The sequence below is a fragment of the Electrona antarctica genome, assembly GCF_951216825.1.
Source record: "Electrona antarctica genome assembly, chromosome: 17".
Lineage (NCBI taxonomy): Eukaryota > Metazoa > Chordata > Actinopteri > Myctophiformes > Myctophidae > Electrona > Electrona antarctica.
In genome coordinates this window covers 21,999,358-22,012,358 of record NC_136798.1, presented here as the reverse complement: position 1 = coordinate 22,012,358, position 13,001 = coordinate 21,999,358, and the positions used below count along the sequence as shown (strand labels likewise).

Sequence of the window (13,001 nt, the reverse complement as noted above, 5' to 3'; positions counted from 1 at the left end):
TTTGGTACAGTATGACTCGGCAAGGGATTGAACCCCAATTTAAGGGAAAACATTTCTAACCAAATATTCATTGCTGATTAGGTAGCATTAAAATACAGGCAAAGGGGGCGCTGGTCCAGGCGCATGGCACATACAATTTACAATTTACAATTTAGGCATTTAGCAGACGCTCTTAATCCAGAGCGACTTACAATAAGCAAGAACAAAAAGCATGGGAATACATCACATATGTAAAAATGCATTTATCGCGAAACATGCGTAAGCTAAGAACGTGACTAGAACATATCTATATAATGACACTATACATATAAACTATAACTAGAACATATCTATATAATGACACTATACATATAAACTACACATATATGCTATACTATGCTGTACATATATACTATGAAGTGCTATGACTACATACAATGCACTTATTGTGCTGTCTACATGACATGCTATAAGTCTGTTTCAAATGCTATATAAGTCTAAGAAGTGCTGTCTAAGGGGGGTAGGGTAAGTGCTATGGGCCATGATGGAGTCTGAAAAGGTGGGTTTTCAGACTACAGCGGAAGATCGGGAGTGATGCTGCAGTTCTGATTGCAACGGGAAGTGCATTCCACAGTTTTGGGGCCAGAAGGGAGAAGAGTTTGGGACGTGTGGAGCGTTGTCCCGGCGTTTTTAGTGAGGGTACTTCCAGCTTCCCTGCGTTGGCTGATCTGAGTGCGCGGGAGGGTTTGTAGGGTTCAATCATGCTGGCAAGATATGGGGGAGCCATACCTTTGGTTGCTTTAAATGCCAACATCAGAGTTTTGTATTCTGTGCGGGCAGCGACCGGGAGCCAGTGCAGGGAGCGGAGCAGGGGGGAGACATGTGAGAATTTTGGCTGGTTGAAGACCAAGCGAGCTGCGGCATTTTGGATCAGTTGGAGAGGCTTCAGTGCACATGCCGGTAGGCCAGTAAGGAGAGAGTTACAATAGTCAAGTTTTGACAGGACTGTTGTCTGGATTAGGAGCTGGGATGATTCCTGGGTGAGGAACGGTCTAATTCGTCGTATGTTATAGAGTGTGAACCTACAGGATCGAGTGACAGCTGTGATGTGAGTTTTGAACGAGAGCTGACTGTCCAGGACAACACCAAGGTTCCTGGCTGTTGGGACAGACGTTACCATAGGCTTTGGCCTGACGGTGTCGCGTGTTCGCGTCCCGTTCATGACGACCTTTACTGCATGTCTCTCCCCTTCTCTCTCTCCCCCTCTTTCCTGTCCATTTTCACTTGATACTATCAATAAAGGCAGAAAAGCCTAAATAAAATCATTAAAAAAGAGACCAAGAGTTTCAATGCCTGTTCAGTGGCACATTCAACTCTCATGGCGTATTCAATCGAATCTCTGGCTCTGCTAATGCACATTATTTGAGTGAACATCACCAGTTGCATATCATTTCTAAACTGTATTTGAACTATAAAACCCAATTAAAATAGTGTTCCATATTACAATGGGCAACATGAAATAAAAACAAATCAACCTACATCAATTATGAACAAACATCTGACTAAAAAAAGAACATTGCTTTCTTCATTTTATCATGCAGTGGTGTAGTAAAATAAATCTTCAGAATTGCATTAATCTGATGGGTGTGTGTGATATTTGACAGACAACAGATGTGCAGGGAAGGTGCTGCAGGAGAGAAGAGCTGGTTTGTTTTGAAACAATGGCTTGTTATCATAATTAGTAGGGCCTGTGTTGTGTATCATACAATGCAGCTTTAAATGGCATAATTGGATAATTGCTCCATGTGTATGTGCTGTTATTCAGCACAATGTTTTCCTCCACTATAATAGGGGACTTGATGTATCAGTAACCAGATTTACTGTGGAGGCAGACATAATGTTAGGTGTTAATTATCCCCTTCTCTGCTGTTTAATTATACTCATTGATGTTCATAGAAACTTGTTATTTTCACATCCTAAGAACTATTATAATATAGGCCTACTAGTACTTATAGTGCAGTATTCTGATATATACTGTATACACGTAAAAGCAAGCAAGCAATTTGCATTACAACACTGGTTAGTGTGCTTAACTCAGATTGAATGTGAACACAACATGATATTAGCAACACAAAGTATTTGAAGCAGAAAGTCAAATTTACCCCTAGGCTATGGAATGAGCTCCCACTCCACCTAAGAACTGTGGATTCTGTGGACATTTTCAAAGGACTGTTGAAAACTCACCTTTTTAAACAGGCCTTTCCATAGCCGGCCTGGATGTTGATTGCTTTATTTTTACTCTACTTTTTCTATTTTCTATTTTGTCTTACTTTATTAGTGATTTAGTTCTTGACTTGTTTTATTGACTATTGACTTGTTTTAATTGTATTGTTGTTAAAGCACTTTGTGACTGTATTGTCTGTGAAAGGTGCTCTATAAATAAACTTTACTTACTTACTTACTGTCTCAAATCTCAATGCAAGAGTAGGCGTTGGCAATTAGGAATGTGCTGTTCTGGAGCTATTTGAAAGAATACCAGACGACTAGAACTAGTTCGTTTAAATCAACATCACTGATTTTGTACATACTGAGGCTGTACAGTACATAGTGTGCACATTTATAGGACCAGCAACACAAATTATCTGGTTAACAAGACACACAATTAAGTCTTTTTGTAACAATCTTGGCTCTATCCATCTAAACTGAAGTCTCTTTAGCCTAGCACCCACCTGTCGATGTGCGTTACCAGCTATGTCCTCTTTCATCCAACTTTACAAACACACGCTCACCTGTCCACAAAGATAAACATTTTAAAAATAATTGGCATATCAAAAGCCACTATTGTAAATGGTACCACATTACAAATTGCAATTTAGGTTACAATAAGCAATGTAATAGCAATGCATAAATTAGAATGAAAAGAGACAGTGTAGTGCACCAGGAAACTAGGATCACAGGCAAACCAAGTACCTAGCATTGGTCTAAAAACAATATACTATCAACTTAGCATTTGTCTAAATAATGTGTGTAATCTAAATTACATTCTTAACATTGTGGTCAAGAAAAACAAGCCACAACCTCAAAGAACTTTACATGACCACAAAAAAACTCATAGGCAAGTTTCAACAGTCACAAGCACACATTAAAAACAGGACAGAACACTTTAGAACACTGCTCAACAGACCCCCCCCCCCCCCCAACAGACAGCAGATATCCCACCATCATCATTTGATGAATTGAACATGGTGGACCCTGTTGTAAACAAGTGTAATGCTTAATTGGGTCGTCCACTCACAGTTAACAGCCTTTGTATTGAGTTTGTGCTTGAAATGTACTGTAATTCTGCAAACTGTTAATACAATTTTCAATCAATCAATCAAACCAGCCACAAACCTGTTGGAGATAAACTGCAACCCCCCCACCAAGACAGAAATTAAGAAGGCCATCAAGGCCCTGAGAGGAGGTAAGGCAGAGGGGCCAGACGAGATTCCCGCTGAAGCCCTCAAGACAGACATTGAAACTTCCACCAACATGCTTTACCATCTCATGCAAACCATCTGGGAAGAAGAAAATGTCCCATCAGATTGGAGAGATGGCATCATTGTTAAGATTCCCAAGAAAGGAGACCTCAGGTAGTGTAAAAACTACAGAGGCATAATGCTGCTTTCAACTCCAGGGAAGGTGCTCAACCGTATCCTACTGGAGAGACTTCAAAAGACAGTTGATGGTAAACTGAGGGAAAACCAGGCTGGCTTCAGGAATAACAGATCCTGTGCAGATCAAATAGCCACATTCAGGGTAATCATTGAACAGTCTATAGAATGGAACTCTCCTGTCTATGTAAATTTCATAGATTTTGAAAAAGCTTTTGACAGCGTGGATCGGGAGATGCTGTGGACTGTGGAGACTGATGGCACACTATGGCATTCCCCCAAAACTGACATTGCATCCGGGGGATGCAATGTTGTGTCCTCCATGAAGGGTGCCTATCAGAGGCCTTTGAGGTCCTGACTGGGGTTGGGCAGGGATGCATGCTCTCGCCCTTTCTGTTCATCCTCTGTATTGACTGGATCATGATGCAAACAACTAGCAATAGCAGAACCGGTATACAGTGGAGCCTGACCGAACAGCTGGAGGACCTGGATTTTGCTGATGATCTAGCACTCCTATCACACACGCACCAACAGATGCAGGAAAAGTCATTCAAGCTTGAGAAAGCAGCTGCTAAGCTTGGGCTCAAAATCAACACATCAAAAACAAAAGTAATGAGAATCAACAATAAAAACAACTCCCAAATAACGATGGACCAAAATCAACTAGAAGGGGTAGACAGCTTTACGTATCTAGGAAGCATAATTGCTGTGGACGGAGGAACGGAGGAGGATGTCAGTGCCAGAATCGGAAAAGCAAGGATCACATTCAACATCTTAAATAAAATCTGGAAAGCAAAAAACATATCACACAAGACAAAACTGCAAATCTTCAACTCAAACGTCAAATCCACCCTACTATACAGTTCTGAAACCTGGAAGATAACTACCAACATACTCAACAAAATACAGACATTCTTCAACCGCTGCCTCCGACGCCTCCTAGGAGTCTACTGGCCCAACACAATCTCCAATGCCAACCTGTGGGACCTCACTTCACAAGACACAATAGAAACACAGATCAGGAGGAGGAAATGGACATGGATAGGACACACACTGCGTAGACACAACAGATCAATCACAAAACATGCATTAACATGGAACCTGCAAGGCAAGAGGAAGAGAGGAAGGCCTAGAGCCACCTGTAGAAGAACCACAGAACAGGAGATGAAGGCGCAAGGGCTGTCATGGCAACAACTGGAGCGGAGGGCACAAGACCGAAGGGGATGGAGGAGACTCATCAATGGCCTATGTTCCTCAGGGAATTTAAAGGCCTAAGTATGTAAGTAAGAAGGTGTCAAGAAAGGGTACAGGGACAATGAAGTGCTAGGGGGTGGACAGCACATGTTTTTTGATTGATTGATTGAAATATGTATTAACAGTTTGCAGAATTACAGTACATTTCAAGCACAACTCAATACAAAGACTGTTAACTGTGAGTGGACGACCCAATAAAGCATTACACTTGTTTACAATAGGGTCCACCTTGTTTAAATCATCAACACATTTAGAGACGTACAAATAGACACTTCTATATGGCCAAAAAGAACAGAACAGGAATTCATCATAAAGGAGGTAAAAAAGGGAAAAGAAACATATACAGTGAGGGGAAAAGGGGTGGGTGGTGAGGGGGGGGGGGGGGTTCAGATTTTTTAACGGGGGCCAGTTTCGAATTGCAGCCGTCCGTAGGTGCCCTTTGAGAGCGGTTTTGAAGGAGTCAAGGGATTCACATGTCTTAATGACTGTTGGTAGGGCGTTCCACATTTTGGTGGCATAGGAGCTTAAATAATTTTGTCCCTTGTTTGTGCCGAATCTGGGTTGCACATGGTTTGTTGCGCTCCCTCTGGTGTTGTGGGTGTGGACTTCGTTAACATTAAGGAAGTATTTAGACAGGTACATGGGTATCTTGGTGGTATATCGAATCTTGTGGACCAGACCCATTGCAAGATGCTGTACTCTGTCATCGACCCAAAGCCATTCAGCCTGTCAAAGTGGGCAGGGGTAAGGTGGGTTCCGGGTTCGGGGGGTGAGGCCAAGTAGGAGCCTGACCAGTTTGTTTTGGGAAGTCTGGAGCCTTGTTTTAAGGGCCTTTGAGGTGCTAGTCAAAGAAACCTTGTACGAGGGCTCCTGTTAGGGTCTTCAAGGTGTTTTTGTTGACCAGTGAGGAGATCCTGTAAACAAGGAATCTTGTTCTTTGGTTGACTTTTTTGATTACGTTGGTGGCAATTTTATCACCGGAAAGATTAGCCTCCAGGATGGAACCTAGGTAGGTAATTTCATTTTTTCGTGTGATAATATTGTCACCCACTCTAACCAAGAAGCCATCTGCTTTGCTGAGATTACCATTTGATCCAAAGAGAATGGATTCAGTTTTTCCCAGGTGTAAAGATATTTTGTTATCAGCGAGCCAGGTGCAGATTCTACCGAGTTCAGAGCTGAGGGCCTTTTCAACCTGCAGTTTGTTCCTGTCCGAGACTAGCAGTGTTGAGTCATCTGCGAACAGGAACAAGTTGCAGTCACAAGCTGATGTCATGTCGTTTACATAGATTAGGAACAGTAAAGGCCCTAGTATGCTTCCTTGTGGAACGCCACAGCTCACTGGGAGGGGGGACGGGGACGACAGTGTTCCGTTCACCTCCACCATCTGTTCTCTCCCCTCCAGGTAGGATTGCATCCAGCTCACTGATGTGTTAACAAAACCAATTGCTTTTAGTTTGTTAACCGAGTGGTTCACTGTGTCAAAAGCCTTTTGGAGGTCCAGCATGACCATGCCGCAGTATTTGCCAGCATCTACCTCGTGTTTGATGTAAGTAAGTAAGTAGCCTTGCCGAGCCATGAGGCCCATAGGGCAGGAGCCTATCTCCTGTTTCTGTAGCGTGAGGCAGCTTGATGTACAAGTACACCCCCTGGACATGACGCTAGTATGTCGCAGTGTTTGATGTGGTCGCTCAAATAGAGGAGGCATGTGTCAGTGGAGTGGGATGTTCTGAAGCCAGATTGGAACTGCCAGAACTGCCAGATTAATTTATTTGTGGCAAGATACTTTTCAACCTGTTCATATTATTTACTATTTTTTCCATCACTTTCGAGATGGAGCTTAGAATAGAAATAGGGCGGTAGTTGCCGGGGTCTAATTTACTCCCTTTCTTGTGCAGGGGGGTTACTTTGGCCAGTTTGAAATCTTGGGGGACCTGTCCCTGTTTGATGGAGAGGTTTACTATGTGGGTGATGATTGGAGCTATAGAGATGGCCGAGTCTCTGAGAAATTTGGAGGGAACCATGGTGGAGGCAGCCATGGTGGGTCTCTTCCAGTGAGGGAGATTGACAGGACACTGAGGACAGCTCACTTCTCCTGTCTGCTGCGCGGCTGAATATTTAGCATACCATGCCATGTCAGTATCTCTATAGAGCAGTAATAACAGGACCTTGCTGTAATACAGTATGTTAAGACACTTTCTATTGAGCAGTACCAGGACATAGCTACGGTACCTGAATCTAATTCTGTCAGTAAATTCAAATAACGATAAAATCTGCAGAATGTTGCAGAATGTTACTGCCATCGTGGGTGTTTTCTTTATTGGTGGTAGCCAGGAGGCTCATCCTCAGGAATAGTCTATGAGTCTCCTATTGACCAATTTGGTTTAGGAATGCCGAATGATGAGACAAAAACAAAAACATCTCTATGAATTCAATTCAAGGCTTCATGGGGTGTGTTTTGTCGATTATTTGGTGAACTACTACTCATTTTGAGGCTCCAGAGCAGTGGAGTAGATTGTCCATGTGAGGTCCTCTGTGACCACACGATGCTGGGAAACCCTCTCAACCTATTCTCCTTTGATGTTTAGAGAGGTGGAGGGGGGATGTTCAACTTCAATGGTAGATTTTCTGAACACCGTTTGTTCCCACCACTTGTGTCATCTGTCTACTCAATCTTCAAGTTGATTGTGTTTGGTTTGGGGAGTGAGTGGATGGAGTAAAGAGAATTGGAAGGACTAGGCTCAGCATGCAGCCTTGTGGTGCACCACCAGTGTTGAGGGGTCAGGTCAGGCTTGTTTGAGAGGTGGGGGATTAGGACTGACTGTGGAGTCCTTGGTCCAAATGCACAGTGACTGACACTGACAATGATACCACCAGGTCAAGAATTCTGGCGAGAAAAATAGTGTTAAATAAATGCAGTTAATGGCTCGGCTCCAATTCTCCTATCGTCGCCGTGAGCGCGCAACGTAGCTAGCTACCCGCGCACTCGGGCATGGGCACGGGACGGGGGCGTGCACAGGCAACCCTGTTTGTTTGTGTAGTGAGAAAGAGGTTGGAAATGGCGGAGAGGAGAGACCAAAGCGACAATTAACAGACTGAAATGCTACTACGCCGTCAGTGACAAAGAGAGGCCACCTCGAAGCGATACTCGGATTTACTTTGTTTTTTTGCTACTGTCGACCGGAGCGTTGTCGGAGACGTTTAAAGGGCATTTTTTGGAAATAAGGCTTGTTGAATTAGCGAAACTCGCTAGCTGGCTAACCTCGTTAGCTGCCAAGCGCTAGCTAGCATCAGGTCGTGTGTGATTTTTTTTAAACTCACGCAGGCTTGTTTGTCAACATAAGCTGACGCTAGCTCGCTAGCCAGCCTACACACAATGTTTTCTTGCACAATACTCAAGTTGTCATAAGAACACGGCCACAACAACGCCGTGCTAAATATATCAATGTTGTCTCATAGTGGATAAACAAATAATAAAGCGAGCAGTAGGCTGGTTAGCGAAGTTAGCCACGGGAGCTACCTGCCTTGTTTACGCCTAAATCTGGGCACCGCGTACGTGGGAACTAATCGTCCACTTCGATAACGGACATCGAGATCTTGTGGAGAGAATCGATATTTGCAAGTTGAGCGGCTGATGAAAGCAGGTAGGTTGATGTACAAACTACGCCGCCTGAGTTAAAGTAACACAATATGTCATCCTGACAAAAATCTGAATGAACTGCAATTCAACTTGAGAGAGGACATCAAGCTTTGTCAGACACCACGTGCTTGGCTTAATGTTGTTGTTTTCTTTGTATTGTAATTGTATCAAACCGCCAACCGGTTTGGGAAAGGTTGCCGTGTTCTTTGTTGTTCAGTTGTTAGCAGCAGACCAGATGTGGTGATGGGCCACTCAGAGGTTTAAATCCATCTTGTGATTGATTTTGATTGATTGTTTGTGTGTGTGTGGGCGTTGCCTAGAGATGCCTGCAGTGTAAAACTGTCATTTGATCATCGGCTGCAACACATTCTGTGATTGTCATTCTATGACAGCAAGCCATTCGCAGCAACAACATTCCAGCATGCCAACGGTGATGTCACTGGCGATATTAATTTGACAACTTAATGTTAAGTAGTTATGCTGCTGTGCTGTTAGCTGTATGATACCGGGCATTTCAGTGGTTTTGGAGTTATGCGTTATGTATGTGCGGTGACATTGGAGCTGGGCCTCTTTAGGTTTAGATGCAGCTGAGATAAGGGCCCACACACTACAGACTTGACTGCAAGCCTTGGTTATTCAGGTCAAAGTTTGGGACTCTTCCACCACGCCATGTTTACTTCCTGCTCAGAAGGATTACATCAGCTATGAAATCTTGGTGCATAATGCATATCACAAGACTTTAGGCATTTACCCCTCCCCCCAAAATCCATTATCTCCCGTGTTAATAAATGTTGACATAATGTGATTTTTTTTTAAAGAAAAATAAGTGCAATACATGTTCTGAATATTCAACTTAGTGTCTTATCTTATTATTCTATCAGAGCAGGGGATTGTTTCTAGAAAAGACACTGTCTCTCTTAATCCCCTAACCAGCAGCCAAATCTGCTCATATTTGAGCAGAAAGTAGTTACTGGATATCTAAGGAAAATAGGCACCCAGATGTATTCATTTCTACTAGTTTGTGGTCAAACGGTTTCCTCTGATAGGTAAGTTATGTGTCAACTGTCAAGGATCTTAGACCTACTTAAACGTAAGTCTGGATTTTGACTGCAGCTTTAGCACCACACCACACCACACGGCATCAAAATATCTACCGTTGCCATTAAAATAAAGTACCCGCTCGCAGTATCCCCCTCCCCTCTTGGAGAGAATCGACGCCCCCTTTGTAATGTAAGGACATACTGTAGGTGGAGGTCATTGATTCTTGCCTAGTCTGAGATTTAGACTCGTATATTCTGACATTTTCAATCTATACCTGTGCCTCAGAATAGCTCTGAACATGTACAAATGCAAAATCTAAGGTGCTTACCCTGCTGCTCCAACTGTTCGATTTCTTTGTGCAAAGCGTTTGAAACCTGTAGGTCCGTAGTTTTCAATAAAACGTGTTTTAATCGATTCTGTCTCCGAATCTTGCATCAGTTGCAGTCATTTGGGGAGACAACGAAAACCTACAGGTTTCAAATGCTTTGCGCAAAGAAATCGAACAGTTGGGGCAGCAGGGTAAGCGCCTTAGATTTTGCATTTTTACATGTTCAGAGCTATTCTGAGGCACAGGGTGCCACACTCACCACCATGGGGCGAGAGCCCTTAGACTCTCGTAGATTGAAAATTACAGAATCGATAAAATTCATCTACGAGAGTCTAAATCTTAGGCTAATTCTTGCCTAAGATTGTAGATGAGTGCCCAACTGTCCTGTATATAGTGTATATACATGCAAATTACCTGTGCAGGACTACTCCAGCTATTGGTAAGAACCAAATGTGACTGTGGTTATAATATAATATAATATAATATAATATATAATATAATATAATATAATATAATATAATATAATATAATATAATATAATATAATATAATATAATATAATATAATATAATATAATATAATATAATCCAACTTTGACAATGATAATACACATGTATTACAACTGTGATCATTATACTACACTAAAATTGATTATAACTGATAATACATAATGTATTACAACTATGATAATTATAATATAATAAATAATAAATATATTGAGAGTGATTATAATAAAATATAATCTATTATAAATAATGTATTACAACTATGATCCTGGTCTAAATAAAAAGTCAGTGAGTGATCAGTCATTATGAAGTGTTCGGCCCTGCTTAGCCTGGCTCAGACACACCCTGGAGATGGTACTTTTTAGGCACTTATTTAGTGCCACTTTGACACCACTCAGCCCATTGAATGATTACAATATTTTCTTTAATCTCTATCAATTTGTGACATATTTGTTACTTTGGATTCTGAAGTATTGTTTATTTATGTTGTGTGTATCAAAAAGCTTGGACAATAATGACATTCCTTTTAGTTCATACACGACATTCGACAAGGAGCCTTGTGAATACCACATTACCACAAGGACCGACAAACACTGTTGGTATTTAATGACGACACAGTACCATTGGGTCTGCTGCAATCAGATCAAGTGAAGTGCTGACTTACAATGGCTGTTTGAATGATTGTAGAGGTAAGCTATTATACCTGACATTTGATTAGAACTGGAGAAAAGGGACGCTGTGATCCATTTCTGTGTTGAGAAACCAGTCGCATCATGACAATGACAGTTCCCAGAGATGCTGGAAGACCCTGAATAGGGCTCATGCAGCAGCTGAATAGATTTGTATGTACTGTATGTATTTTAAAATAAAAAAATCCAGCACCTGGAAAAGTAATGGAAACGATGCAGGCTATCTACAATATTTTGGAATTGATTGAATTTGATTGATTGAATTTACAGAACTTTATTCTTCAACTTGGAAGCCAGGGAAGGAAATCACAAGTGACAGCTGTAGTAAGCCAGCACTCAATATATGTCCTTTTCACATGATTTTATTTACCTCTGAAGAGCAGACAACGTAGGCATTTCGGCCTAGTCGGCCTTCCTCAGCGTTGCCGATTAGTACGTTGTCTGCTCGTCAGAGGTAAATAAAATCTTGTGAAAAGGACATATATTGAGTGCTGGCATTTTCTTCATTCTATTTTGCATCATCGAACCTTGCACCTACTGTATAAGGATTTTTTTCTCTAACCTGGAGTGTTATGGGCATGGGCACATGGGCAGTTGTCTACTCTTCTCTTCTCAGCTGTAGTAAGCCAACATGAGTAGTTACTATAAAGTCTTCTATTGTGCAACAGTAAACCATACCATTGAGCATGGACGCTGATAAATACTAGTGATGTAACTTTGAACTTCATGTCACACAAATATCATTACAACTGATAGTATTGGAATCCTGTCCAATATTGCAATCCCCAAGTTTCCCAGTAAAAGAAAAAAAGAAATTGTGCATGTAGCCAAAATGGTTGCACTTTAGAGCCCAGGGGGAAAGGGGGAAGCCCCCTCCTCCTCCTCCTCCCAGCTAAGCTCCTCTGTGTGTGTGTGTGTGTGTGTGTGTGTGTGTGTGTGTGTGTGTGTGTGTGTGTGTGTGTGTGTGTGTGTGTGTGTGTGTGTGTGTGTGTGTGTGTGTGTGTGTGTGTGTGTGTGTGTGTGTGTGTGTGTGTGTGTGTGTGTGTGTGTGTGTGTAATGAACAGCCATTTTAGCACTCAGCACTGCTGCAGCCTTTCCTGCCTCTGTCACGTAGAACATTCTTCCACCGGAGCTTGCGTTAGGTATGCACGCTGTTTGTTTTCACCCCCCCCCCCCCCCCCACCTGCAGCCAGTCCATGAGGTTTTTTTTTAACCAGCTGCTTCTAATTGTCACCCCACATCCCAACTTTGTTTACCTCACTGGCTTGAAGAGAAATGATGGATTTTAAGCCTAATAGTTTTTGCCATTTGTCCATGGTAAAATGCTGATTTTGTGTTTCTGATTCTTCACCAACTCACAATAGTAGGGCTTCTTCAGTACCTTGTGTGCACAGATCAATAATTCTGAAGCGGGGGGGGGGGGGGGGGGGGGGGGGGGGGTAGGTAGGTTAGATAACATGAAGTAAAACCAGTGTGTGGTGTTTGTTTTGATGGAGCATATGGAGTTGTTTTCAATGTTATGCAACAGGACATGCGGGAGCCCCACTTTTCTGCAAAGTTGAGCGGGTCCGCTTTTGCCCCCAGGCCCCCACCCCACCACCATGCATACTAGCTCAAGCAATACAACACTGCCTCGTGCTGTAGTTTTGTCCCCTTCATTCTCCCGCTCTGACTCCGTATGAGGCACCTTTCTCTCTTTCACACTCACACACACACACACACACACACACACACACACACACACACACACAATGGTCTCTCTTCCGCCACCGTAAGTCAGCAGAGGACAGGGAAACTGAGAGCCCGTGCGGGGAGAGGACTGCAAGAGCAGGGGTGCTCGGCTTGCTCTACCTCAGCTCAGCTGTGGCTCAGTTGCTGTCAGAGGGATGACCTACATTCTCATCTTTCTTG

The 13,001-nt window shown here is 42.7% G+C and overlaps 1 protein-coding gene across 1 annotated transcript in view; it reads left to right on the top strand.

The window, feature by feature from the left end:
- The first annotated feature begins 8,469 nt into the window (after positions 1-8,469).
- The window catches only part of ncoa1 (nuclear receptor coactivator 1), a 91,983-nt gene continuing 87,451 nt past the window's right edge, over positions 8,470-13,001 (top strand). Inside the window, exon 1 of the mRNA XM_079525407.1 lies at positions 8,470-8,530. The gene's annotated coding sequence lies outside the window, so the exon portion shown is untranslated. The remainder of the gene's footprint in view (positions 8,531-13,001) is intronic.